At 52.9% G+C, this 26,921-nt stretch overlaps 1 long non-coding RNA gene and 1 other non-coding gene across 3 annotated transcripts in view; both read left to right on the top strand.

The window, feature by feature from the left end:
- LOC146403128 (uncharacterized) overlaps window positions 1-26,921 on the top strand; it is a 63,510-nt gene that overhangs the window by 14,049 nt on the left and 22,540 nt on the right. The gene's annotated exons all lie outside the window — the stretch shown is intronic.
- TRNAE-UUC (transfer RNA glutamic acid (anticodon UUC)) lies at window positions 4,559-4,630 on the top strand. The gene has a single exon. It is a non-coding gene; the product is annotated as a tRNA-Glu (tRNA).

The raw sequence follows: 26,921 nt of genomic DNA, 5'->3' as shown, positions 1-26,921 counted from the left end.
TGTTATCCTTTAGCTTTGTTTATAGTTTCCTTTGCTGCACAAAACCATTTAAGCTTAATTACATCTATTTTTATTTTCATTTTCATTACTCTGGGGGTAGGTCAAAAAGGATATTGCTGTGATTTCTGTCGAAGAGTGTTCTGCCTATATTTTCCTCTAAGAGTTTTATAGTACCTGGTTTTATGTTTAGGTCTTTAACCGTTTTGAATTTATTTTTGTGTATAGTATTAGGGAGTGTTCTCGTTTCATTCTGTTACATGTAGCTGTACAGTTTTCTCAGCACCACTTATTGAAGAGGCAGTCTCCTTGCTTCTTTTGTCATAGATTAATTGACCATAGGTGGGCGGGTTTATTTCTGGGCTTTCTATTCTGTTCCACTGATCAATAGTTCTGTTTTTGTGCCATGCTGTTTTGATGACTGTGGCTTTGTAGTAAAGTCTGGAGTTGAGCAGTCTGATTCCTCCAGGTCCAGTTTTCTTTCTCAAAATTGCTTTGGCTATTCATGGTCTTTTGTGTTTTGATACAAATTAAAATTTTTTTTTGTTCTAATTCTGTGAAAAATGCAATTGGTTTGATAGGGATTGTGCTGAATGTTTAGATTGCCTTGGGTAGCATGGTCATTTTGCCAATGTTGATTCTTCTAATCCAAGCATGTCTTTCCATCTGTTTGTGTCATCTTTGATTTCTTTCGTCAGTGTCTTACAGTTTTCAGAGTGCAGGTCTTCCGCCTCTTTAGGAAGGTTTATTTGTAGGTATTTTATTCTCTTTGATGTTATTGTAAATGGAATTGTTTCCTTAACTTCTCCTTCTGATCTTTCATTGTTAGTATATAGGCATGCAAGAGATTTCTCCGTATTTATTTTGTATCCCGAAACTTTACCAAATTCATTGATGAGCTCTAGTAGTTTTCTGGTTTTCCTAACCTTAACCCTAACTTAAACATCATCTTTAAGATTTTATATGTATAGTATCATGTCACCTGCAAACAATGACAGTTTTACTTCTTTTCCAATTTGGATTCCTTTTAATTCTTTTTCTTCTCTGATTGCTGTGACTAGGACTTCCAAACTGTGTTGAATAAAAGTTCCTACTGTGGTGCAATGGGATCGGAGGCATACCTGGAGTGGTGAACAAAGGTTTGATCTCCCAGCCTGGCACCGTGGGTTAAGGATCTGGCATTGTTGCAGGGGTGTAAGTTCCAACTGTAGCTTGGATCTTATCCCTGGCCCAGAAACTCCATATGCCTCAGGGTGGCCAAGAAAAAGTAAGAAAGAGAAATAAAGAAAGAAAAAAACAAGAAAGAAAAGAAGTTGGAAGAAAATTTAAGAAATAAAACAAAGTAGTGAAGAAAACAGCAAAATGGAAATTAATCAAAAATTCAAATGAAGAATGGCAAAAATTCCTTAAAATTTGTTTATAGCCAAATGATTATGTTTAGTATGTGATGTGGGTACATTTTATTTTTTTTGGCTGCTCCAGGTGGCATGTGGAAGTTCCTGGGCCAGGGACCAAACCTGCACCATAGCAGCAACATGAGCTGCTGCAGTGACAACACTGGATCCTTAACCCCCTGTGTCAGCACTGGGATCGAACCTACTTCCCAGCACTCCCAAGAGGCAGCCAATCCCATTGTGCTACAGAAGGAATGCCAGTCTTTTTTTTTTTTTAAGTTCACTCTCAGAGCGGCACAGAAGATGCATGCTGGGAGGAGGGGAGGGAGGTGCTGGATGAGACTGGAGGCAGGGAGGCCAGTTGGGAGGCTGAGGTGTTAAACCAGGTGAAAGATGATGAGGCTCTGTGCTGGGACAGGGTCAAGGTGGGGCGAGGAGAGGAGGGGAGATTGGAGAACTAATCAGGTAGTGATTGGAGTGAAGGATGCTGGAAACAGGTGGTAAGGCCAACACCTGCAGTTCCCGGGCTGCTCCCTGTGGGCGTGGCGCTGTCCTGCTGTATCTCCTGGATGAATCCTCACAACGGGAGGCAGGCTTCACTTAGCTGAGACCTGCATCATGTGATCCTTCAACTAACCATAGTCTTATGCGCCCTGTATTTTTAAAAATGTCAAAAAAAACCCCAAACCATGGAAGTGCGATTTAGACAAATATAAAATACAGAGAAACAAAAAGAAACAAGTAAAACCCATTCTTAATCCTGTTGTTCAGAGAAGGGTAAGAGTTTGCTGTAAAGGTTTCCACACATTTATGCCTGTGTGTGTGCAGCTGTGTGTCCTTCTGAACATACACAGTGGATGAGCTTGTCTGTAGGTGGAGGTTGGGGTCGATGTTTGCGGTTCATGCGTGTATCTGAGCGTTTGGGTTTATATCGGCTTCCTGGACAGCAAGCTGTTCTGGGCTCTTATTTCCTTTTGCTCACTGGCTCTGTCAGGGACTGAAAAAAGCTGTTTAAATCTTTTATTCCCAGCATGCTTCGATTTCTCCTTAAATCTTCTATAGTTTCCACTTAATGGATGCTGACACTGTGTTATTTGGTACTTAAGTATGTATATTTTTATATCTTTATTATATTTAGTTTTAGCTTTAAAAAGTCCACTTTCTCATCATTTTTAATGCTTTTTGGCCTAAATGTAACCTTGTCAGATCATAGACTGCAGGCCCTTATCATCTGTTCTTTCTTGCTATGCCTTTACCATCAGCAAATAAATACACACTGTAGATATTTAAACCAGAGGCCAATAGAACTGAATTGGAATCCTGATTCTGACACTCACTGAGTGTGTGGCTGTGGGAGAGTCCCTTAACATTTCACATTTTGATTTTCAGTGAAAGAGACTAGAATTGCTGTGACTAAAGGAGAAGAGTCTTGCATTAAAACCCAAAGATTGGGACTTCCCGTCGTGGCGCAGCGGAAACGAATCTGACCAGTAACCATGAGGTTTCCGTTTCCATCCCTGACTTCGCTCAGCGGGTTAAGGACCCGGCGTTGCCGTGAGCTGTGGTGTAGATCGCAGACATGGCTTGGATCTGGCGTGGCTGTGGCTGTGGTGTAGGCCGGCAGCTACAGCTCCGATTCAACCCCTAGCCTGGGAACCTCCATATGCCGTGGGTGCGGCCCTAAAACGAACAAAACAACAACAAAACCTAAAAACCAAAGATGGGAAGTTGCCATTGTGGCTCAGTGGGTTAAAAACCCGATATAGTGTCTGTGAGGATGCAGGTTCGATGCTGGCCTCACTCAGTGGGTTAAGGATCCGGCCCTGCCGTCAGCTGTGGTGTAGGTCACAGATGCAGCTTGGATCTGGTGGTGCTGTGGCTGTGGTGTCGGCCGCCAGCTGCAGCTCTGATTCGACCCCTAACTTCCACATTCCGCGGGTGTGGCCATAAAAAAAAGAATAAAAACAAAACGTTGTTCTGAGTGGGTAGCCACGTTCTGCAGGGCTTTGTGTTGCGGGAATTTCGAGGATTTCTGAGCAGCTACTTACAGGGTCCCGGCTTGAGGGCACATGCATTGCAGAACTGATAGCAGAGCCGGGGGAGCACCTGATTTCTACGAGTGGCTGGCAGAAGTGCTGCTGGAGCTTGGAGGATGGAGGCAAGAAGCCCAGACGTCTTCGGGGAGGGCTTCTGGGCGAGGAGAAGCTGGGGCAGAGAGAGTGGAGAACGTGTAGCTGCCTCCAGAGGCCGTGGGGCCAGGGTGTCTTCTCAGCGGACAGCCCGATGCACGGGGCACGTGTAGACAGATGACTGTGGCGGTCTGTGTAGGGAGGATGCAGGGAGAGATGAGGAAGCGGAGTCTGCAAGGCCAGGTTAAGATGGGCCTTTGAGTACCAGGTTCAAGGGCTTGGATTTCAGTGAAGCGTTTCAGCTCAGGGGCGCTACAGAGCATTTACAAGCTCACCCTGGCTTGAGAGAGGGATGGGGGGACAAGACCAAAGATGGAAGAGCAGGACACTGGCCTGGGGGGGTGGCCAGAGGGGGTGGGGGTCTGTCCAATGGGACATTAGGATGGAGGGAGGTTGGTGACCGACTGGTCTGTGTGGGTGGCAGGGTGAGAGGTTGTCAGGTCAAATAGGGATGGGGGGGTGATACTAGCAACTGAAATGAAGCAATTTAGGGCAGCACCCCTCCAAGTGAGCTCTACAGTCTGGGACCTTCCCTGAGGGGTCAGTACAGACCTTAGCAACTGCTGCGACAATTTGCCGTAGCTGCAATTTCCAACAGAGCGATCAATTTTTAGCAATTCATTTTTATTGTATTTTATAAAAGTATTGGTCCACAAAGGATTATTATTATTATTTTTTAAAGTTTGTACTTTTCTCCAGCGAGCTGGAGAAGCACTGGTCTGGATGAATAGCTTCCTACCCCATACGCTCCACCCACATGGGCCCCCCCTAGGAAGGGCCTGGCTCAGAGCAGAGGCAAGGGACAGACTATGACTCAGGTCCCAGCCGTGGTCCCAGCTCCATCACTTCTGTTTATGCCATGGTCGTGGGAGGTCTGTCACCTCTCTGAGCTCCAGCTTCCTCTCCTGTATGATGGGCATCCTGGGGCCGTCCTTCCTCACGTTGAAGAACTGAAATTAAAATGACACCCTAGGGAGTTCCCTGGTGGTCTAGTGGTTAGGACTCAGCACTTTCACTGCTGTGGTCCAGGTTCAGTTCCTGGTCTGGGAACTGAGATCCCACATCAAGCCCATGGCTGTAGCCAAAAAAAAAAAAAGGTTTGGAAGGAGACTTGGAAAAGGCAGTGGCCTGGAGCTCCCACTGTGGCTCAGCAGTAACAAACCTGACTAGCATTCTTGAGAACACGGGTTCGATCCTGGCCCTGCTCAGTGAGTTGTGGTGTAGGTTGCAGACATGGCTCAGATCCCGAGTTGCTGTGGCTGTGGTGTAGGCCAGCAGCTGCAGCTCTGATTTGACCCCTAGCCTGCAAACTTTTATATGCCCTAAAAAGACAAAAAAGGAAAAGAAAAGAAAAGGCCGTGGCCTGACCTGGGACCACTGTTCAAGCTCCTGGAACATGCCCTACCTCTGTCTGCTAGATGTTCCGGGAAGGCATAGGCTTGAAAATTCCGGAAGGATTTGGATTTTTCTAGTTACAAGTGCTCCATTAGCAGTGAATAAAACCAAGAGGTCCTGAGAGGGCAAAGGATGTGCCCAGGTCACCAGTGGTGAGCAGCAGTTGGGAATTCAAACCTGACTCCTGACCTGTGGTCCAGCGCACAGCACTCAGGTAGCCTGCAGCAGTATTGTGACCATCGGACAGCACACCCCCGCCCTTCCTCCCCAGTCTGCTGACCGCGCCCACCCGGTCTGCACCTGGGTGGGGCCACCTCCTGAAAGGGGAGCAGACTCGGGGCTGGGGCAGACCTTGAGGGGCTGGCGCGCGGCTGCAGGCGGGAGGGGAGACCCAGCTACAGGGGCCGGAGTCCTGATCTATGAGAAAAAGGAAGGCCCTGGGCTCAGAGGAGGTGGCGAAAAGTGCAGGAGCCTTGGTAGCCGAGAGGTAGAAGGAAGCCGAAGCACCTGGCGGTCAAAGACGTGGGGTCAGGCTGGGCTCAAAGCGTGGAGCAGCCCCCGCGGCTCCAGACCCGCTTCCACCCGTGCAGCATGAGGGTGGGAGCAATGCCTCCCAGGGGGCCTGGTTGGGGGGCAACAGTGGGCGCCAAGGGACCTCTGGTTCCCGAGGAGGCGGACCCAGGGGCTCTGCTCCGTGCTAGGGGCCGCGCGCATGCGCAGGCAGGCCGGGTGCCAGCTTGTTGAGTAATGAACCCCGGGCACGCGGACGCCTGAGCGAGGGGAGCGGGGACTAAAACTAGTTCTAGCCCGAGCCGACTTTTGTCCTGGGGACGGTGTGAATTAGGGTGCTGTCGGCTCCCCGGGACCCGCTCAGAGCTTTGTCCTGCCCACCCCCCGCCCGGTCTCTCGCTTTCAACCCCCCACCCCCTTTGTAATGAGCCGTTTCTATTCCATGGATCCTTCTACTCTCCCTCACACTCCTCTTGAACCCCGGCAGAGAGAAGGTCCAAGAGGAAACCAGGAAGGGTTCATCTCCTCGTTGTTGATATAAGCTCTGGTTCAAGCTCCGGAACGAGGGAGGGGCGGGGCCCGGATTCCAGCTGCCGGGAGGGATCAGGTCGCAGACCTCAGGTGTGACCAGAAGCTCTGACCTGGTGACCCGGCCTCTGGGGAGGACATGCAGAGCACACTGGGCAGGAGCAAGGCTCTAAAGGAACCCTGGGCATGCTTCGTCTCCCTGTGCCTCAGTTTTCCCATCTGTGAAGTGGGGAGAATTATAGTGACACTTCCGGAGGTGGTTGTGATCCGTGAGCCATGTACACGTGGTACACAATAAATACTCCTTTAACAAACATGTATGGAACACCTGCTAGAGCCTCTCAGACTATGTTGGTGAACAAAATACAAATTCCAGTTGAGGGAAACAAGCAAAACCCCAAATAAGTTAATTTTATGTGATGTGATGGGGGGGGAGTTGAACAGGGAAAGGGCTGTGGGGACAGAGGAAAGGGTGGCTCCCAGTTTCTTTGTTGTTTTGTTTTGTCTTTTTAGGGCTGCAGTTGCAGTACAGGGAGCTTCCCAGGCTAGGGGTCGAATTGGAGCAGCAGCTGCCAGCCTACACCGCAGCCACAGCAACGGTGGATCCGAGCCACAACCTCCAGAAGTGTCACTGTAAATCTGGGACCTACACCACAGCTCATGGCAATGCCAGATCCTTAACCCACTGAGCGAGGCCAGGGATTGAACCTGCGTCCTCATGGATACTAGTTGGGTTCGTTACCACTGAGCCACGACGGAAACTCCCAGTTCACACTTTTAAACAGGGCGATTAAAGCAGGGCACATTGAGTGAAGACCCGAGGCTTTTTAGGTATTTGGGCATATGGGTGTTTGGGAAGGAACATTCCAGACAGAGGGAGCGGTCATGGCACAAGTCCTAAGGTAGGAGTGTGCCTGGGGCTACCCACCCCCCAGGAGCAGTGAGTGAGGGGGCCTGAGACCTGCCTGAGGGCCCGGGCAGGAGCTGGGAGACCAGGGAGGAAGCTGTTGAGGTGGTGGCAGCAATGGCCAGGGTGGTCCCAGTGTCGCCGTGAGAAGTAGGCAGATTCCTGGCTGTGTTTGCTTCTCTTTTTAAAAAATTATTATTTGGTGGAGTTCCCGTCACGGCTCAGGGGAAACGAATCTGACTGATATTCAGGAGGACTCAGGTTTGATCCCTGGCCTTGTTTGGTGGGTTAAGGATCCGGCGTTGCCCTGGGCTGTGGTGTAGGTCGCAGACACAGCTCTGATTCAGCCCCTAGCCTGGGAACTTCCACGTGCCGCGGGTGTGGCCCTAAAAAGACAAAAAAACAAAAACAAAAAAACAACTATTTGTTAACAGCTTTACTGACGTGTAGTTGACATGCAATAAACTGCACAGGGTTCCCAGTTGTGGCACAGGGGAAACAAATCCGACGAGTAACCATGAGCTTGCGGGTTCGATCTCTGGCCTGGCTCAGTGGGTTGGAGATCTGGCGTTGCCTCTGTGAACTGTGGTGTAGGTTGCAGATGTGGCTCGGATCCTGCATGGCTGTGGCTGTGGCGTAGGCCGGCAGCTGTAGCTCGGATTCAACCCCTAGCCTGGGAACCTTCGTATGTGGCGGGTGTGGCCCTAAAAAGCAAGATAAATAAAGAAACTGCACATATTTAAAACGTGCGTTTGGATGAGTTTGACACATACATACACACACGTAAAACCATAGCCAGTGAAGAAAATAACCCACAGAACCTTGCTCCCGTCCCTCGGTCGTCGCGCCCTTGGCCCCACCTCATCATCCCTGGGCGACCACGATCTGCTTCGGTCCCTGTAGATTAATTTGAATTTTCTAGAGTTGTGTCTACATGGAATCCTCCAGTGTGTCCTCTTTCTTTTCTTCCTTTTTTTTGGCTTGTTTTCGTTCACTCAGCATAATTATTTTCAGTTTCTCTTTGTCGTCGTGTGGGTCAATAGTTTCTTCTTTTTATTTTACTGAAGAATATTCCATCGTATGGCTAGACTACAGTTTGTTTATCTGTTCACCTGCTGATGGACATTTGGGTTGTTTCCAGATTTTTGTCTATTACAAATAAAGCTACTGTGAACATGCGTGTAAAGTCGTTGTGTACATATGCTTTCATTTCTAATAGGTAAATACCTAGGAGTGAAATGGCTGGGTTGTACACTAGGTGCATATTTAACTTCAAGAAACCATCAAACCCTTTTCCAAGGGGGATGAACCATTTTTCTTTCTTTCTTTTTTTTTTTTTTGTCTTTTTGCCATTTCTTGGGCCGCTCCCTCGGCATATGGAGGTTCCCAGGCTAGGGGTCCAATCGGAGCTGTAGCCACCGGCCTACGCCAGAGCCACAGCAACGCGGGATCTGAGCCGCGTCTGCGACCTACACCACAGCTCACGGCAACACCGGATCCTCAACCCACTGAGCAAGGGCAGGGACCGAACCTGCAACCTCATGGTTCCTAGTCAGATTCATGAACCACTGCGCCACGACGGGAACTCCGATGAACCATTTTTCATTGCTACCAGCTGCGTATAAGAATTCGTCTTCCTCTGCAGACTGGACGGCACAGGGCATGATCAGTCTTTTTATTTTTGCTGACTAGTGTGTGCAGTGGTTTTAATTTGCGTTTCTCTACTGATGAATCATCCTGAACATCGTTTCATGTACTTATTTGTCTTCTGTATATCTTCTTTGGTGAAGTCTCTCTTCAAATCTTTTGCCTGTTTTTATTTATTTTTTCTTATGGCTGCACCCTTGGCATGTGGAAGTTCCTGGACCAAGGATTGCATCTGAGGGTGTACCTCGCAGCTGTGGCAATTCTGGATCCTTTAACCCACTGCACCTGGCCAGGGATCAAACTCATGCCTTTGCAGGGACCTGAGCCTCTGAAGTTGTATTCTTAACCCACTGTACCACAGTGGGAACGCCCTTTTGCCCATTTTTAAAATAGGGTTGTTTCTCTTATTATTGAGTTTTAAAAAAAATTTATTTATTTTTATTTTTTTTACCTTTTAGGGCTGCACCCATGGCTTATGCAGGTTCCCAGGCTAGGGGTCAAATCAGAGCTACAGCTGCCAGCCTACACCACAGCCACAGCAACGCGGGATCCAAGCCACATCTGCAACCTACCTCACAGCTCATGGCAACGCCGGATCCTCAACACACTGAGTGAAGCCAGGGATCGAACCCGCAACTTCACAGTTCCTAGTTGGATTCGTTTCCGCTGCACCACGACGGGAACTCCTATTATTGAGTTTTGAGAGTTCTTCATTTATTCTGATTGCAGTTCTTTGTTAGATGTACAACTTGCAAATATTTTTCTCTGTGTTTTTGGCTTATCTTTTCATTCTTTAATGGTATGTTTAGAAGAGCAAAATTTTTAAATTTTTGAAGAAGTCCGGTTTATCAATTTTTATCTCTTATGGGTTGTGTGTTTAATGTTGTATCTAGGAAATCTTTGCCTGACCAGGGTCCCAAAGATTTTCTCCTATATTTTCTTCTGGAAGTTTTCTAGTTTTAGATTTTACACTTAGGTTTGTGACCTATTTGGAGAAGTTGAGGTGTCGGGTTTTTTTTTTTTTTTTGTCTTTTTGCCATTTCTTTGGGCCGTTCCTGCGGCATATGGAGGTTCCCAGGCTAGGGGTCCAATCGGAGCTGTAGCCGCCGGCCTACGCCAGAGCCACAGCAACACGGGATCCGAGCCGCGTCTGCAACCTACACCACAGCTCACGGCAACGCCGGATCGTTAACCCACTGAGCAAGGGCAGGGACCGAACCTGCAACCTCATGGTTCCTAGTCGGATTCGTTAACCACTGCGCCACGCCGGGAAGTCCCAGTTTTTTGTTTTTAAATTGTTTTTCATATTGTGTGAGGTGTTAAGTTTCTTTTTTTTTTCCTTTCCCTGATGACTTGTCTTTTGCACCTTTGCTGAAAATCAACTGACCATATGTGTGAGTCTATTCTTTTTTTCTTTTTTCTTTCTTTCTTTCTTTCTTTTTTTTTTTTTAAGTCTTTTTAGGGCTGCACTCGCAGCATATGGAGGTTCCCAGGCAAGGGGTTGAATCAGGAGCTGTAATGCACCGGCCTAAACCACAACTCCTGGCAACGCTGGATCCTTAACCCACTGAGCGAGGCCAGGGATCAAACCTGCATCCTCATGCATCCTGGTTGAGTTCGTTAAGCACGGAGCCACGAAGGGAACTCCCAGTTGTCATGTCTTCTTAGTCTCCGCCCAGCCGTGACCATTCCTCAGGAGTCCTTCCTTGTGTTTCACGACCCCAACATTTTTGAAGAGTGCTGGTCAGGCATTTTGTAGAATGGCTCTCAGTTTGGGTTTTTCTGATATTTTCTTCTTATCACTCTAAAGGTATGAATTTTGGGGACACTATATAGGGGACGTGCCTTTCTCATTGCATCATATTAGAGGGAACATGATATTGATATGCAGCTTTATTATTGGTGATGCCAACTTGGACCACTTGGTTAAGGTTGTGTTTCCAGGTTCCTCCACTGTAAAGATATTATTTTCTCCTTTGACACTCTCTTTGCTAGAAGTGAGTCTCTAAGTACATGTCACAATCAAGGAGAAAGAAATTAAGTCCCACTTTCAGCACCACAGGTTTTTCTAGGCTTTCCTCGTTATTATTTGTAATTTCTTTCTCTAACGTGAGATATATGGCTTTCATTAGCTATAGACTATTTACCTATTTGTTCAAACTTAGTGTACACATAAAATGGACTCAGAATTGCCAACCCATGCCTTGTGATAAGCAAATTTACTAATCGACATTTAGTATTTGTATACAGTTCCTTTTGTCTCTTGCTTTACAGTATCTGGTAGATAATACCATTGTACACGGAGTTCCCATCATGGCTCAGTGGCTAACGAATCCAACTAGGAATCACGAGGTTGCGGGTTCAGTCCCTGGCCTCTATCAGTGGGTTAAGGATCCGGCGTTGCCATGAGCTGTGGTGTAGGTCGCAGACATACCTCAGATCTGGCATGGCTGTGGCATAGGCTGGCGGCTACAGCTCCGATTAGACCCCTAGCCTGGGAACCTCCATATGCCGCGGGTGTGGCCCTAGAAAATATGAAAAAAAAATAATATCATTGTACAAAATTACATAGGACAGGTTTTTTCTTCTCTGCCCTCTTCAGTGTCATTATACCATGCGCTTGTGATATAAATTTGTCCCTAAGTATTTCACATTTATGGTTTTGTTTTAAATAATATGCAAAAATTTTTAATTTCCTGCTGTTTTTGTCAGTAAAAAAAAAAAGATTTTTTGGTGCACTGATATATTTTGCAACCTTGCTAAACTTGCTCATTTTTTTTTATAGATTCTTTAGGATTTTCTATATAGATGATTATGTTGCTTGTGAATAAAGGTAGTGTTACTTCTTCCTTTCCAATCTTTCTGCCTTTTATTTCATTTTCTTACTTTATTGCACTGGCTAGCACTTCTAGTACAATGTTAAATAGAAGTGAGACTGGACATTCTGGATATGTTTTGAAGGTGAAGCTAAGATGATTTTCTAAAGGATTGGAATTTAATGATTATTATGAACACTGACTTTCTTCCACTAGAGAAATAGTTGGTACCCACGGAAGGGGCCTGGGGCCCCAGCAGGGGTGGTGGGGATGGTTTATGGGGAGCAGGAATGGTCAGGGTATGGCCAAGAGGGCCCTGCTCAGCAGAGATGAGAAATGGGTGAACGGGAGACTTTCTCCTGCATCTTCCTTCTTCCAATTTGGGCTTAAATGTAAGAATACCTTGTGACTTTTTTTTTTTTTAAAGAGGGAAGACAGGCTGAAGTTCATTTGGGGATCAGCTTTCAAATAGGTCATTTAGCACTCATCTCTCCCATAATCCCAGATCCCTAATTTAAAAAAAATAATCATTTATTCTATATTTAATTTTTTTTTTTTTTTTTTTTTTGCCTTTTTAGGGCTACACCTGTGGGATACGGAGGTTCCCAGGCTAGGGGTTGAATCGGAGCTACAGCTGCCGGCCTACGCCACAGCCACAGCAAGACGGGATCTGAGCTGCATCTGAGACCTACACCACAGCTCACAGCAATGCCGGATCCTTAACCCACTGAGTGAGGCCAGGGATTGAAACTGCAACCTCATGGTTACTAGTCGGATTTGTTTCTGCTGCGCCACAGCGGAACCTCCTATATTTATTTATTTTTTAATGCCCACACCTATGGTATATGGAAGTTCCCGGGGCAGGGATTGAACCCACACCTCCACAGTGACCTAAGCCACTGCATTCATATTCTTAACCCACTGCGCCACAGCGGGAACTCCCTAGATTCCTAATTTTGGATGTCCCTCCCAAAGCAGTTGAATAGGACAGACGTCGTGCTTGTGCTGCCTCCTTAGCTCAAGCGTCACCGCCTCTGGGAACTCTCCCACGACTGTCCTCCCAGGGACCTGCCCAGCACAGCAGTGTCAGGCCCACTTCCCTGGACTCTCACACATCCATCACCTGGGCTTCCCCACACTGGGAACCGTATCTGGCTTATCCTCACGCCCACCTCAGCATCCAGTGACGAGCTGGGCACCAACTGGCTCATCAGCCAATAAATCTTTTGCCCTGAATGCACTGTTTGGGCAGCAGCCTGGGTTGCCCACCATCTTGTGGACCCAAGCGTGGCTCTGGCCACACCTGGCGGGGGGTCACTAAGAGAAAGGCCTTGGCCAATGAGGCTGTGACTCCAGACAAAGCCCCTGGCCTGAAGGCATCTTGGAGCCTGCTCCTCCTCCCTCTGCACCTCGGCCAGCCAGCCCCAGGATGCTCCAGGAAGTGCTGGGCATGACACCCGCCCCCACTCGCCACCTCCCAGAGAAGGGACCATTGTGTCCGAAGGGTTAACGAGGGATGTGAGGAAGGGGCCCTTTAGCCATGATGCCCTCTGACCTTTCATAAATCAGAGGGGCTGGAGGACGAGGGGGCTGCTTGGCAGGACTTGGTGGGGTGGGGGCTTAGAAGCAGCTGCGCGCGGCGTTGACATTGTTCCCACCATTCTAAGTGCAACAAATCCCTCTATTGTGTTCCTGGTTTATCTGGTTCCTCTTGTTTATTAGCAGGGCTCCTTTGGCAGCGGTTCCAGCCCTGGGCGGGTGGAAAGAGTGCTGGCACGCACCGTGGGGGGAGGGGGCCGGGAGGGGGCCCTTGTCAATGCCCGCATTGTCCCCGCGCTTTTTGTTTCTACTGTAATGACATGTTGGAAGAGAGAGAGGAGAAGAAGAAGAAGGAGAAAAAAAAAAAAAAAAAAAAAAGACACGAGTTGGGGAGGGAAGAGGAGGGCAGAAAAGAAAGAGGGAGCAAGGGCCCTGGTGTGGATTGATGTCTGGGCTCGGGCGGATGTGCCGGCAGCTGGGCGGCCGGTGGATGGAGCCAGGCTGCGGTGCCTGGGGGGCGGTGGCGGCGCAAGGGGCCATCCAGCCCCCCACCTCAGCCTTTGCTGCCTGGCACTAGGTCCCCCCACCATCCTCCAACCCTCCTGGGGCAGCTGTGGGGCTGTGCGAGGGGGGCAGGTGCCAAGGTCTGGGGTCTGCATCCCGATGTGCCCCGGCCTGGCTGTGCCACCCAGGGCAGGCCGCTGAGCCTCTCTGGGTCTTGGCGTCCAAGGTCTGCATAATGAGGTCGCTGGGGCCTTCCACAAGGAGGAAGGCCGAGAAAGGTTGCTCTGGCACTTCGAAAATGGTGCTGTGTCCCCCCAGTCCTAGGTGTGTACATCTGAGCTGGAGCGGAATGGGGACTCACCCCGGGACAGAGAGCCTGGCATTGCCCCGAGGGACAGTGCCCGAAGCCAGTTTGGCGATGTGGGTCTTGACTCCCATCTACACCTGGTCCAGACCCTGTAGAGGTGAGAAGAGCCTGAGCAGGGGTTGGGGGAGGTCCGGTCCCCTCTGGTTGGGCTGGGTCTCTCCCTCCCCAGATGCTGGGACTCTGGGCCTTCCAGGTCTGGCTACCTGGGCTGCATCTAGGAGGCTGCTGGGTTGGGAGAAGCACTCAGAGCACCTGAACGCGGCATGAAGCCTCTCTGACATCTCAGGGTGGAGAGGTCCTTTGAGCAAGGGGCCTCTCCCTTTCCTGTGGGTCTCTCCATAGTACCAGCCAACAAGTCACCCGCCTCTGCTGGCACACCTCCAGTGACAAGGACCTCAGGCCTCTGCACGCGGCTCATTCTGTCCTTACCCAGCCCAGAATTGGGGGAAGTTTTTTGAAATCTCCCTCCAGCTTCTGCCTTTTGGTTCCAGTTCCATGTAGTGGAACCACAGGGGCCAAGTTAAGCCTCCCTGATAATTGGTTTCCTCACCTGCAGAGTGGGAAGGGGGGGTCCCTGGCCCCCTGCCATGTCGCCAAGGCTGTCATGTGGCGCTTGTGGAAGGTTCTCCAGATCTTCCTAGGCTTCTGCTGGGGTTTCCTGTCTGTGGGAAAGGAAGATGAGGACTTGTCCTGTGACTAAAGGCAGTTTTCTGAGAGGACTGGCTCCTGGCGAGGCCTCAGGCTTTGATCAGGATCAGAACTGGGCTGCAGTCAAGACTCAGCCTGGGGCCAGGGTCAGGGTCAGGCTGTAGCTGGGGTAAGAGTTCATTCTGGGAGAGGATGAGAGCTCAACCTGGGGGTCAAGATCAGGTCTCAAGCCTGGGCTGGGATAAGGGTTCATTCTGGGGTCAAGGTCAGGGTCATTACAGTTTGGATCGGGGTTCTGTTTATAGACGGTATCTGAGATGGCTTCTTCTGGACTTAGAGGAGCAGCTCACTCTGGGGTCAGAGCCCAGACTGTGAAAGGGTAAGTGTTCATCATTGGTGTCCGGATCAGGATCCAGTTTGTGGCCACGATCAAGTCTTATGAGCATGCACCTGGGTTTAGCGTCAGGCCTCAGGTTGCGGTCAGGGTCAGGGTCAGGCCTGTGGTGCAGGCTCAGGCTGTCACCCAGGTTTGATGGACAATCTCTAACTGGAGTCAAGGCTTGGTCTGTGGCTGGTTGGGGTGGGGCAGGACTCAGCTGGAGGCTGGGTTTTTCACTTTTGGGTGACATCGTTTGGGGCCCAACTCCTGAATATGAGCTTTTGCCTCTTGTTCCCTAATGGCTCAGCTCACCGAGGTTTTTCATGGCAGACTCCAGTCTCCAGAAGTGAGCCCAGAGCTGGCAGTGCCAGGGTGTGCCAGGAGAGCATGGCCAGGAGGTAGCGTCTCTCCTGGCAGCCCGTGGGAGAGGGCCAGGCTGTGGTCTGTGACAGTAAGGGAGGCTGGGGGTCGGACACAGGGGCAGGGTCCATGTGGCCTGGGCAGGTGAATCCTGACTCTCTGGGGGCGGGAGAACCAGGCTGCCACCCTCAGGATTTCCAGCAGATTCTCTTCTTTTCTCTTTTTTCTTTCCTTTTTTTTTTTTTTCAGTGCCACACCTGTGGCATAGGGAGGTTCCCAGGCTAGGGGTTGAATCAGAGCTATAGCTGCCAGCCTACACCACAGCCACAGCCACACAGGATCTGAGCTGCATCTGTGACCTACACCGCAGCTCACAGCAACACCAGATCCTTAACCCACTGAGGGAGGCCAGGGATCAAACCCACATCCTTGTGGATGCTAGTCAGGTTAACCTAACCCGCTGAGCCACAGTGGGAACTCCTCTAGCAGATTCTTGGGGCTGGAAAACATGGCTGATGTGGAGAAGAATGGCCAGCGTGGGGTGGGGTGTAAGAGGGTGGATCGGGAGAGAAAGGGCGATTTCGGGAGCATCTGGCCCTTCTTCCTGGGCAGATGTACCTAGTGTGGTAAATCGTGGTGTGTGTGTCCACATGTGTGCGTGCACGTGTGCCAGGAACGTGTTGATGAGGACATGCTTGTGCCTGTGGGCTTGTGTGTGTGGACGCACCTGCGTCTGCGGTGTGATGGTGACAGTGCGTGTGTTTGGGGGCACGTCTGTGGCTGTGGGTGGGTGGTTGGATGTGCTCGACCCTCTACGTCCCCTCCATCCCCAAGCTGCTGGCGCCCCTTCCTCAGCTCCCCCAGCCTCTGTATCCCCCAAGGGTCCCGGCCGTCCCACATGACTGGCATCTGAGCCCTTGACAACCCATCAGCTGAGAGCCCGTGACCCACTGCCTGGTATCAGGAGACGCTCCGGGAGCAAGCCTCTCTGGAACAGTCCATGACCTTGCTGAGGATGCCCTCAGGAGTGGGGAGGGGCAGTGAGACTCTCAGGTTACGGGTCACGGTTGGACTTTGCGGACCACACACCTCCCAGATCACCCAAGCCAGCCTAAAGCTGGCACCGTTCACAGGAACCTGTCGAGGGAAAGAGACCAGCCGGAGGCAAACAGAAGGGGTCCTATGGGAGGGGGAGGGTGGGCACAGCGTAGGGGCACCACCTGAGCTCTGGCCACTGTCAGGGAGGAAGATGGCATCCCGTCACGTGGGTGTGCCCCTCTGCCGCCGAGGTCCTTGGTACCTTTTGAGAAAGTCAGGTGGGATCTGAGGGTTTCCTGCTTTACCCTCCCCTGCCCCCAGCCCTGTCACCTCTGTTTTCTTGGTTCTTTTTGGTTGTCACCCTCTTGAGGCTGAAAGGCGGAAGATGCCCTGGGTGTTTCGACCCTCTTAGGCTCTGGCATTTTTTCCCAGCCCCTGGCCCCAGACCTCTAGGGTTTCTTTCTGATCCGTGGGTTGGCCGTACAGGCACTTGCCTCGGGGTCAGGGTCATCGTACGGTGTCATCGTCCGAAGGGACCCGAGCCCCACACCGCACACGAGCAGCCAAGACGTAAGAGGACTGCTCTGTGTGCGTTGCTCCTGTCCCTTCACTCAACCATCGCTGTGCCCAGTCGTGGGCCAGGCCCCCAGCCAAGCCTCCAGGGCACGGAGGAAGGTCCCCAGGGACTGCAGTCAGCAAGGGAGGGCCGGGCTAGGGGACTGCCCGGCAGGAGAAAGGCGACCTTGAACCTTATTCAGGTGTGGGGATAAGGAGGAATTGGCCAGGCAGGGTGTGTGTGTTGTGCGGGAGGGGCCCAGAACCTGTGATAAGGAAGGAACGTGGCCGCGGGGCTGACTTTGCCAAGCTCCTCCTTGTGATTTGGGGAGAGGAACTCCCGAAGAAACCTTACAGTTTGAGGGTTGGACCCAGGTGGGTTGAGTCTTGGCCCTGGCGCTTTCTAGCCCTATAACCTTGGAGAAGCTAATGAACCTTTCTGAGCTGCAATTTCACTATCTGCAAGAGAGAGTGATGGCTCTGTGTCCTGAAGGCGGTGTGAAAATGAGCCTCACCCTTCTGTCCTTTAAATGGGTCCATGAGACTTCACTGCTCCAGGGACCTAGCAGGTGTCTCTGACTTTTTAAATTGTGTCTCCTTCTTGGTAAAAATATGAGGGCACAAGGTCCCAAATATGTACAAATATTCCTTACTCTGTTGGAATCTGTTTGGTTCCCGTGTTTGAATGGCAAGGAGCAGATGCCAAGTTTGATCACCGGGGCCGTAATTGAAATACGTTTGGTGCCTGAGTTTGGGCTGTGAAAGAGACGGTAACGCATTTCTCAGCATCTCTTCAGGTCCTAAGTCAGATCTCGAGGCGTACCGGTTTGTTTATTTATTTACAAATAACATACATGCACTGCTATATTAAATATACACCAAGTAGAAGTGTCCCAAAAATGAGAGTAAAAATTAAAATGGAAAGAAATGCTTATGTTTTCACCCTGTACCCCACTGAGTCATTGTGTGTTTCCCCTGGGGCGCCCTGCCCCTCTCGGAAGATTCCTGGGCTGAGATGGGGGTTGCTGAGGGGAAGGAGGGAACCAGAGTGGCTGTCCCAGAGGGTCTGAGGACACCTCATCAGAGAAGGCATTGGTCATCCACACGCTTTGCTGTGCAACCATTCCACCCACCCCCCGTGCTGATCCTGGGACGCTGAGGTGTAGACAGGACGTCTGCCTAAGCGCGTGGGTGATGTCTAGTCATCTTTTCGTATTATTCCTTAAGATTCACCCAGATAGAAAACTTTCTCAAAATCTAAAAGGAACTTTCTTGAAAAACTCTCGGTGCCTGGTGCCTCCCCCCCACCCCAGGGGTAAGCTGCACATGACATAAAATTCGCCAAGTGAACCATTTTTAACTGTGCAGTCCAGTGACACGCAGTACATTCGCGATGTTGCACAACCTTCCTGGCCAGCCACCTCCAGAGCTTCATCTTCCAGGCGGAAACTCCACCCGTTAGACAAGATCTCCGCATTCCCCTCCCACTCCACAGCCCCCAGCCCCCAGCCCCCAGCCCCCAACAAAGCGCTGTTAGGTTTTCCGTCTCCATGCGTTTACCTACTCTCGGTGTCTCAGAGGAGTGGAATCGAATACCACTTCTCTCTTTGTGTGTGGATTCTTTCCTTTAGTATCATGTCTTCAAGGTTCCCCCACATTGTGGCACTTATCAGAATTTCCTTCGTGCTGCAGCGGAAACGAATCCGACCAGGAACCATGGAGGTTGCAGGTTCGATCCCTGGCCTCGCTCAGTGGGTTAAGAATCCGGTGTTGCCATGAGTTGTGGTTTGGGTCGCAGATGTGGCTCCAATCGGACGTTGCCTTGACTGTGGTGTAGGCCGGTGGCTACAGCTCTGATTCTATTCCTAGCCTGGGAATATCCACATGCTGCGGCTGCGGCCCTAAAAAGCAAAAAAAAAAAAAAAAAAAAAAAAAAGACTTTCCTTCCTTTTTAAGACTGAATTCCACCTTCTGTGTGAACCACACTTTGTTTATCCATTCTTCTGTCAATGGACCCTTGAGTTGTCTCCATCTTTTGGCTGTTGCGAATACACTGCTATAGGAGCATGAGTGGTCGAATACCTATTTGAGTCCCTGCTTTCAATTCCTGGTGCCTGTTACAGAGAGGACTCTTTGACAAGTGTTCCCACGGTGGTGGGTCCAGGGATCTCGGTTTTGTAAATTACAACATGCCGTGAGGACGGTCCCAGATGTATGTGGGAGCACAAGGCGATGTGATGGGGGTGCCAGAAGGAGGGGAAGGGACAACTCAGGGAAGACCAGCACATGGGGGCTGATTTGGGATCCCCTGGGCAGCTCGGAGGGCGGAGGGAGGGCGACGTGTCTGCACAGGTGTATCCACCTGGTCAAAGAGTCAGGTGCCGAGGTGATGGCAGGGAGAGGGGCGGCACCCAGACTGCCGAGGGCAGGGTCGACACTGCTGAGTAGCTCTGATTTCTCCCAGAGGGAAGAGGGAACCAGGAAAATTCTTGGATAAGCTTGGGGGTGGAGTGGGGGGTTCTAGTTAACACTGCTCCCCGCCTATATCAGGCTCAACTGCTGGTGGCACCTTGAGCCAGGGGGGGCTGGGTGGAGAAGAGGCTCCGCCCCACAGCAGGTTTCTCCCCTCTTGGTGTCTCCTGGCCTCTTGCCCACCCAAGGGCGCTGATCTCCTTTCTGGGGTCCCTCTAGCCGCCCTAGGATTGCTTGGCCTCCTCATGCCTTTGACATTTCGGTCTTAGCCCAGCCCCCTTCCCCAAGAAGCATCCTGGAAGTGATCCTGTCTCCTCGGACACACACTCACTTGTATGCACTCACACACATGTGCACTTATGTGTGCACACAAGTGCGACCCCATGCACACGTGCACAACTCACCATCATGTGCACGCACACACAACATCCCGCACTCCTACACCTACCCGTACACAGTCACACACACTGGCGTGTAACACACTCACGCGCAAGTGCACACTCGCTTGTACACATGTGAACTCATGACCACAGCATGCACGTGCGTGCACGTGCGCGCGCGCACACACACACACACACATGCACACACACCATCTTCCCTCCCCCGTTTCCTTTCCAGGCTTCTGGGGCGGGGCTGGGGGCAGAACTAACATTTACTGAGAAGCTTCGAGCATCATTCGGGTTTGGCTTTTCCCAAGTCTCCTCGTGACCGTCTTCCTGAGCGGCTCTCAGGCCTCCTCAGACAGATGCACAAACAGCTGGGGTCTCAGAGGAGCTGCTGGGCCCTAACCCTGCACCCGCCCTTGGGCACTTTTCATGGCTGGCTCAGGGTTTTTTCTCTGTCATAAAGTCACTTGCCAAGTTGACAAGACCCCCTCCCCCAGGCTCAGACCCAGGTTCTCTCCTCTCGTGTCTCCTACATGGGCTGGAAGTCTGTGACTGGATTCTGCTGTCTAGGGCTGCTCTCAAGAGCCGTGATTGTGGGAGTTCCCGTCGTGGCGCAGTGGTTAACGAATCCGACTAGGAACCATGAGCTTGCGGGTTCGATCCGTGGCCTTTCTCAGTGGGTTAAGGATCTGGCGTTGCCGTGAGCTGTGGTGTAGGTTGCAGACAAGGCTTGGATCTGGCGTTGCCGTGTCTCTGGCATAGGCCGGTGGCTTTGGCTCCGATTTGACCCCTAGCCTGGGATCCTTCATATGCAGAGGGAGCGGCCCTAGAAAAGGCAAAAAGCCAAAAAAAAAAAAAAAAAAAAGCCGTGATTGTGTCCTTGTGCTGTCCCCTCAGCCTGGAATGTCCCCCATCCCACCCTCAGACTCACCTTTCAGGGCACAGCCTCAGGAACACCCCCCCACCCCATATGGTGCATTTTCAGTTGGACCTCACCCCCCCACGGGACTCTTTCAAGCTCTTTTGTTCACTCATCTGTGGCTCCCATGAGACGAGGAGCTCCTTGGGGACAGGGCTGTCTCTGATCCACCTTTGGGAACCCAGATGCTCCTGGGGCCCACAGAACAGTTTCCTGGAGGATGAGCCTTGAAAGGAAGAACAGTGTAGGATCCTGAAGCTTTTCTGAACACGCATTTAAGTTCCAGACAAAAGGGGCTCGCTCCCGCCTGCCTCTGAGGAGAATGGGTGGAGGAGTCCCTTCGGCTGCCACTGCCTGAATCCCCTGTCGCCCCCCCACCCTAGGCTGGCACCAGGCTGTGCAAGAGGTGGGCGTGCTGGGTGCCCTTGGCCATGCTCCTGGGCACAGAGGCCCCGAGTGGACAGCTTGTGAGCAGAGCGGCCCCGCTTCTTTCTTTCTCCTTCATGCCTAGGCCAGCTGGCTTGGTTGGCCTTGGGGACCTGGGGCTGTTCCCTTCCAGCATGGGCAACACAGTGGGGGAACAGATGAAAGAGGCCAAGGGACCTGGGATCAGCCCTTTCTCTGCCACCAGCCACCTGCCCGGGCCTCAGTTTCCCTCTCTGTAGCCCTGGGAGGTGGCTCCCTGACACTGGGGCCCTCCCCGGCTGTGCCACCGTGAGATTCTGAGAGCAGAGGCAGGAAGGAGAGATGGTCCCTCTCTCCCCACCACCTATCCCTGTCCCTCAGGGTCACCCCAAAGACGCCCCCTCCCCCGGCTCCCTGGAACTTCCCTGCAGCTGCAGGCCTGGTGAGACAATTGGGTGTTTTAGAGAAATACATTTTTGGGCTAATTTGCCATGCATAAGTGTTTCTCTTACCCTTTAAAGGCGGAGAACAAAGAGGCCTTTCTGCACCCGGGCAGGCTCTGGGGAGGGGACCGCAGCTGTACGGGGCCGAGACCCTCCTCCCTCCCTCATCCCCGCGAGCGCCCCACCACGCCGCCCACCGCCCCCCGGGAGACACAGCCTGGACTTTCCCAGCCTCCCCCGGGCCCCTGCCCCCACTGCCTCTGAGGCCCCTCCGGCCCTGCCCCGCCCCAGCCCCCACCTCCCACCAGCTGCCCCAGGCCAGAGGGAAAGGGTGCGTGGGTGGGACGATGGCTGGGGAGGGAGCTCGCGGGGAGGCAGCGGCTTTCCACGTGGCTCGCTGGGGTGGTGATGGCCCGGCAGGGTGTGTGTCCAAGTTCCTGCGGCCTGTGCCCTGTGGTCACAGGGTGTGTGACAGCGTCATCGTCAGGTGAATGGCCAGTGTGTAGGGGGTCGCGGCAGTCGCTGCTGTTGTTGCTTCGTTCATTCATTCATTCAACTAACCTCGATGAGTCCTGCACCCCATGGGCAGGTCTGGGGGGCTCCTGTCCTGCGGAGATAGGGAGGCGACCAGGAGTACAGTGAGGTGTGCTAAGTTCACACGCTGCTGGGAGAAGGGGACACCCGTGGGAGGGGGCTTCAGGAACAAAGGTGCAGAGGCGTGAAAAGTAGGCGTGTCGTCCTGCGTGGGAATGGGGGCCTTGTGCACAGTGGGGCACGGGGGTTCGAGAACAGCTTCCTGTGCCCGTGGGGATGGTCCCGAAGCCGGGGATTCTGCGGCTCGCCCTCTCTGACCACATGTCCCTGCTGCACCTTTGCTCAGGGGGTCCTTCCACTTGGAACTCCCTCCTCTCCCCCGACCCTCTTCCATCAGGGCTGGCCCCTCAGCTGTGCTGTTTGTGTGCCCGGCACACCCAGAGGCAGATGCCCGTGCGCACACGGAGACGGAGGCGGGAGCCGATCTCGCCCTGTCTGCGTGGTCCCCCATTTTCGCGGGCTCGACGACGACAGCTGGGCCTCAGGTGTCCTCCCAGGACCCAGCACAGGGGCCAGGCCCCGGGGAGGAGCAAGGAGGGCTGTACTTCTTCTTCTTTTGTCTTTTTTAGGGCGGCGCCCACGGCATATGGAGGTTCCCAGACTAGGGGTTGAATTGGAGCTGCAGATGCCAGCCTACGCCACAGCCACAGCAACACCAAATCTGAGCTGTGTCTGTGACTGACGCTGGATTCTTAACCCACTGAGCCGAGTGAGGCCAGGGATCGAACCCACATCCTCATGATGGATACTAGGGGTTCATTAACCCCTGAGCCACGACAGGATCTCCCCTCCTCTGTACTTTTTGCAGCAGCACTGATGTCTGTGAATGCTTACTGTCTGCTAGGCCCCCGGGGACCTCTGTTAACTCAGCCGTGACAGCTTTATAATGTAGGAGCTGTGACCCACCACTGTTTCACTGATGGGGACACTGAGATACGGAGAGGTTAGGATTTTGCTAAAAATCATCCACCTCCTTGGGGTTCCCACTGTGGCATAATGGGATTGGTGGCATCTCTGCAGCACAGGGACGCAGGTTCGATCCCCAGCCCGGCACCGTGGGTTAAAGGATCCGGTGTTCCTGCAGCTACGGCATAGGTTGCAACTGTGGCTGGGATCTGATCCCTGGCCCAGGAACACCATATGCTGTGGGGCGGCCAAAAAAGAAAAAAAAAGAAAATCTGCATTCTCCGAGCGCCATTGCTCCCTGGAGCCTTCCGGGATGGACGGGCCCACACTGGGCTCTTCTTCCCATGTCCTCAGGCTTGCTCTGTTCGCTCCATCCCTGGGTCCTGACTCTGCCCCGTCTGCCTGTGAGAGATGGGGGGTGAGACACTGAGGTTGGGCTGCTGGGGGCTGCCCCCTGGGAGCCGCGAGGGGCTTGGTGACTTAGACAAAGAGGCAGGGCCAGGGTGGGAGACCAGGCCTCTTCTTTCCTGCTGCCTCAGGGGCAGGGATGGCCTTTGGTCCCTGGATTTCAGGACCAGCAAGGGATTCAGAGCCCCTTCTAATAATGTCACTGGGTCCTCCTGCGGTCAATGTGCCTGATGGCAAGAGTGACACCTCCCTGTGCTCTGAACGCTGGCACAGGGTGACAGATCTTTGGCTTCATGACTCTCTGAGTGCACGTGTGTGTGTGCGCGCGCGCGTGCTCCTGCATCTGCCTCTGGGTGTGCTTGGGAGGGGAGGAGAGGGCAGAGGGGGAGAGGGGACCGTGGCCACCCAGGTCCTCTCTGTGGGATGGGGAGGAAGGGGCTACCATCTACACCCCTGCCCCCACTCCCGCACACAGCCCCCTTCTCTGAAGGTCGGAGCGAAACAGGCAGAGAGCCGGATGTGGCCGTTTGTCCTGGGGCCTCAAGGGGGAGCCTGGCTGTGAGGGGCAGGCGGGCTCTGGGCCTGTCTGAACAGGGACGCTGAGCCTCGCCAAAGTGCCCTGCAAGTCCTGGCCGCTCCATCATGGCCCAGTGACAGGCACTTATGGATACTGACTGCGTGCCGGGCCTGGGGCAGGGCCAGGGGCCGGTGGGCAAGGCCTCTGCCCTTTCAGAGGAACCCCTAGTCTGAGAGCAAAGAGCACCCAGAAAAATGGAGTCTGGGGACCTGAGGCCTGAGCGGTGTGTGTGAGGAAGAGGTGACGCCTCTGAGGAAGGGGGGTCACTGCGGAGGCAGGGAAGGAGAGAGACCGCTGGGGAGCCGGAGCCGGGAATGGTCACAGACCCCTAGAATGTGAGAGGTGGGTCCTTGGAGATTACCTGGTTCAAGTCTGGTTCCTCCAGGAAGGAAACTGAGGCACAGGGAGGAGAGGGGACTTGTCCAAGACAGCAAGGGAGCCAATTCAGCAAGTAGTTCTTAAGCCTGTGGCCACCAGGCTCAGCCTTAAACAAGGGCTGTGTCCTGCCTCGATTAGCTGTGGCCCAGTGGGACAACAGACACACAGATAAGTACGGCCCAGTGCCAGGAGTGCGACCATCGAAGCACGTGCAGGGGCGAGGGTGAGGGGTCATGGAGGACCTTGATCTGGTGAGCCCTCTTGGCAGAAGTAGCAACTGGGTTGGGCATTTTTTGTTTTTTTTTTTCTCCTTTTAGGGCCGCACCTGCAGCATATGGAAGTTCCCAGGCTAGGAGTTGAATTGGAGCTGCAGCTGCTGGCCTACACCACAGCCACAGCCACAGCCACGTGGGATCTGAGCCGCGTCTGTGACCTACACCACAGCTCACGGCAACACCGGATCCTCAACCCACTGAGTGAGGCCAGGATCAAACCCACATCCTCATGGATACTAGTCAGGTTTGCTACTGCTGGGCCATGCTGGGAACTCTTGCATTGGGCTTTGAAGGCTGAAGAGGAGTTCAAAAAGCTGAACAGGGAATGAGGGAATTAGTTCCCAGGTAACCTGGGTGGTTTAAGTTGAGTCCTGCTTTTGCCACCTGTGAGGGCTACGGCCAGTCCCTCCTCCATAACACCCGGGTCCCTTGGAGGCACAAACAGGCTGGAGATGGCAGGAGGATTTGGCTGTGTTTCTGTCTGAGGCAGGGGGCTGGATTCAGGCTCAGCCAGGACTCCAGTTCAGTCTTGGTTGCAGAGGCTTCAATTCAACCCCTTTCTAGTCAGTCGAAGAATATTTATTGAACACCAATTATGAATAAATCCTACAGAGTAGGGAGATTTCAAGAGGCAGAGATGAGGGAAGGACATTCCGAGAGAAGGGAACAGCAGGAGCAAAGGCCTATTCAGCAAGTGTCACCTGGTTTTGGGGGTAACTGGAGCACAGGGTCAGGAAGGGAGCAGTTCAAGATGCAGCAGGAAAGATGGGCTGATGCTGGGACTGGACAGCCCAGGGGAGGGGTTTGGGCTTTAATCTGTGGCAAGCATGAGATGCTAATGGATTTAGCTCAAGAGCAATGCCCCCAAGTGCCCAAGACTGAGCTGGGAACTTGACGGAATCCAGAAACCTCCAGGGGAGCCGGGGGGGGTGGGGCTCCTGGACAGTGGTGTGTGCGGCTAGGTGCTTAGTAACCAGCTCTGTCAGGGAGAGGTGGCCATAGACGGATGGATTCTGTTGTTCACGATGGAAAAATTCCCAGCGGGGCCCATTTCAAGCTTCCAAGGTGACATCAACAGGCTTGGAAAATTCCAGAAAATGTAGCAGCTGGCTCTCACAAGCTGGTTTGAGCTGACATGAGCGGGCTACGGCACCCTGAGTTGTAAGCCGTAGTTCTGCTGCTCTGCCTTCCTTCTCTCCTGGGTCACTCCCAGGGTGACCGCAGATGGGAGGCCAAGGATGAAGTGCGGAGGGGGACTGCCCTGTGCTTTGTCCAAGCTCAGAGGGCTCTGCCATGGTCTGAGACCCCAGTGCCCGTGGGCTGGAGCCTTAGCTCAGCTGCTCCCGGGCTGGGTGACTCAGGCCAACTCCTCCCTCCGGGAATGAGAAGATGGCTCAGTGGGGAAGAGGGGGTGGGGCAGGACTGGGCTGTGAAGGCCTCGGGAGCATGGGCAAAGGTTCCCCGGGGAGAGGGGACAGCCCCCACCCCCCAGCCCCAGCTCACTGGCCTGATAAATCCATCAGATCACCACCTAGGGCGGGTGGGGTCCTGTGAAGTGAGGGGCTTGTGGACAGGTTGGGGGGCAGGGTAGGAGCCCTGGGCAGGTGGTACGAAGGTGGGCTATAGACTAACACCTCCAGTCTTGCCAGGGGAAGTGTGGGCTTCTGGGCCTTGATACATGTGAGTCCCTCTGCCTGATGCCACCCTCCCTGTCACTTGGGAAACTCCCAGTCATCCACCAGGCCTCAGTTCCAGCACATCTCATCTCTTCCAGAAGTGGAGCTTCAAAACACGAGCCTAGGCATCACCAGACCGGGGAGGCCTGGCCAGTCTGCGTAGTTTTTCTCCGCCTCATCTGTAACGCGGGGGCAACGATGCCACGGAGTTTGTAGGGTGTTTGCAAGGATTCCCTGAGAGGCACTTGGCACGGGGCCCCCTCTTGTGATACCTGTGATATTATTATTCTTTGGTTCCCCCCCTTCCCCCATGTTCCCCTAAGGTAGGCTTGGTCCTCTGCGTCCCCACATAGCCTTGCGGGGACCACTTTGATCAGGTTGTGATTCTGGCCATGTCTGTCTCTCCCACGGAACAGTGAACCCCTGAGGGCGGGGACTGGGGCTGATCTGCCTCCGGCACTGACTCTGGCCAGGTCCCCCGCCTTGGCCGTGACACCGACCCACGCGGTATCCCGGCCAAGCGGCTGCTCATGCCGGAGCCTCTGTCTCCTCACATGTGACCTGGATGATCTCTGAGGCTGCTTCCAGCCCCAACTGCTGCGAGTCTGTGTCCCAAACCCGAGTCACCATCCTGCCCCCAAACCAGCCCCCACCCCACTTCTCCGCCCCATCAATGGCTCCACTGTTCTCCAGCGACCCGGGCGTGAAA

The sequence above is a fragment of the Sus scrofa genome, chromosome 5, assembly GCF_054392235.1.
Source record: "Sus scrofa isolate SSC_HxYL_T2T_F1_AM1 chromosome 5, Sscrofa_HxYL_maternal_Yorkshire_Landrace_v2.0, whole genome shotgun sequence".
Lineage (NCBI taxonomy): Eukaryota > Metazoa > Chordata > Mammalia > Artiodactyla > Suidae > Sus > Sus scrofa.
This window is presented reverse-complemented; position numbering and strand designations above follow the sequence as displayed.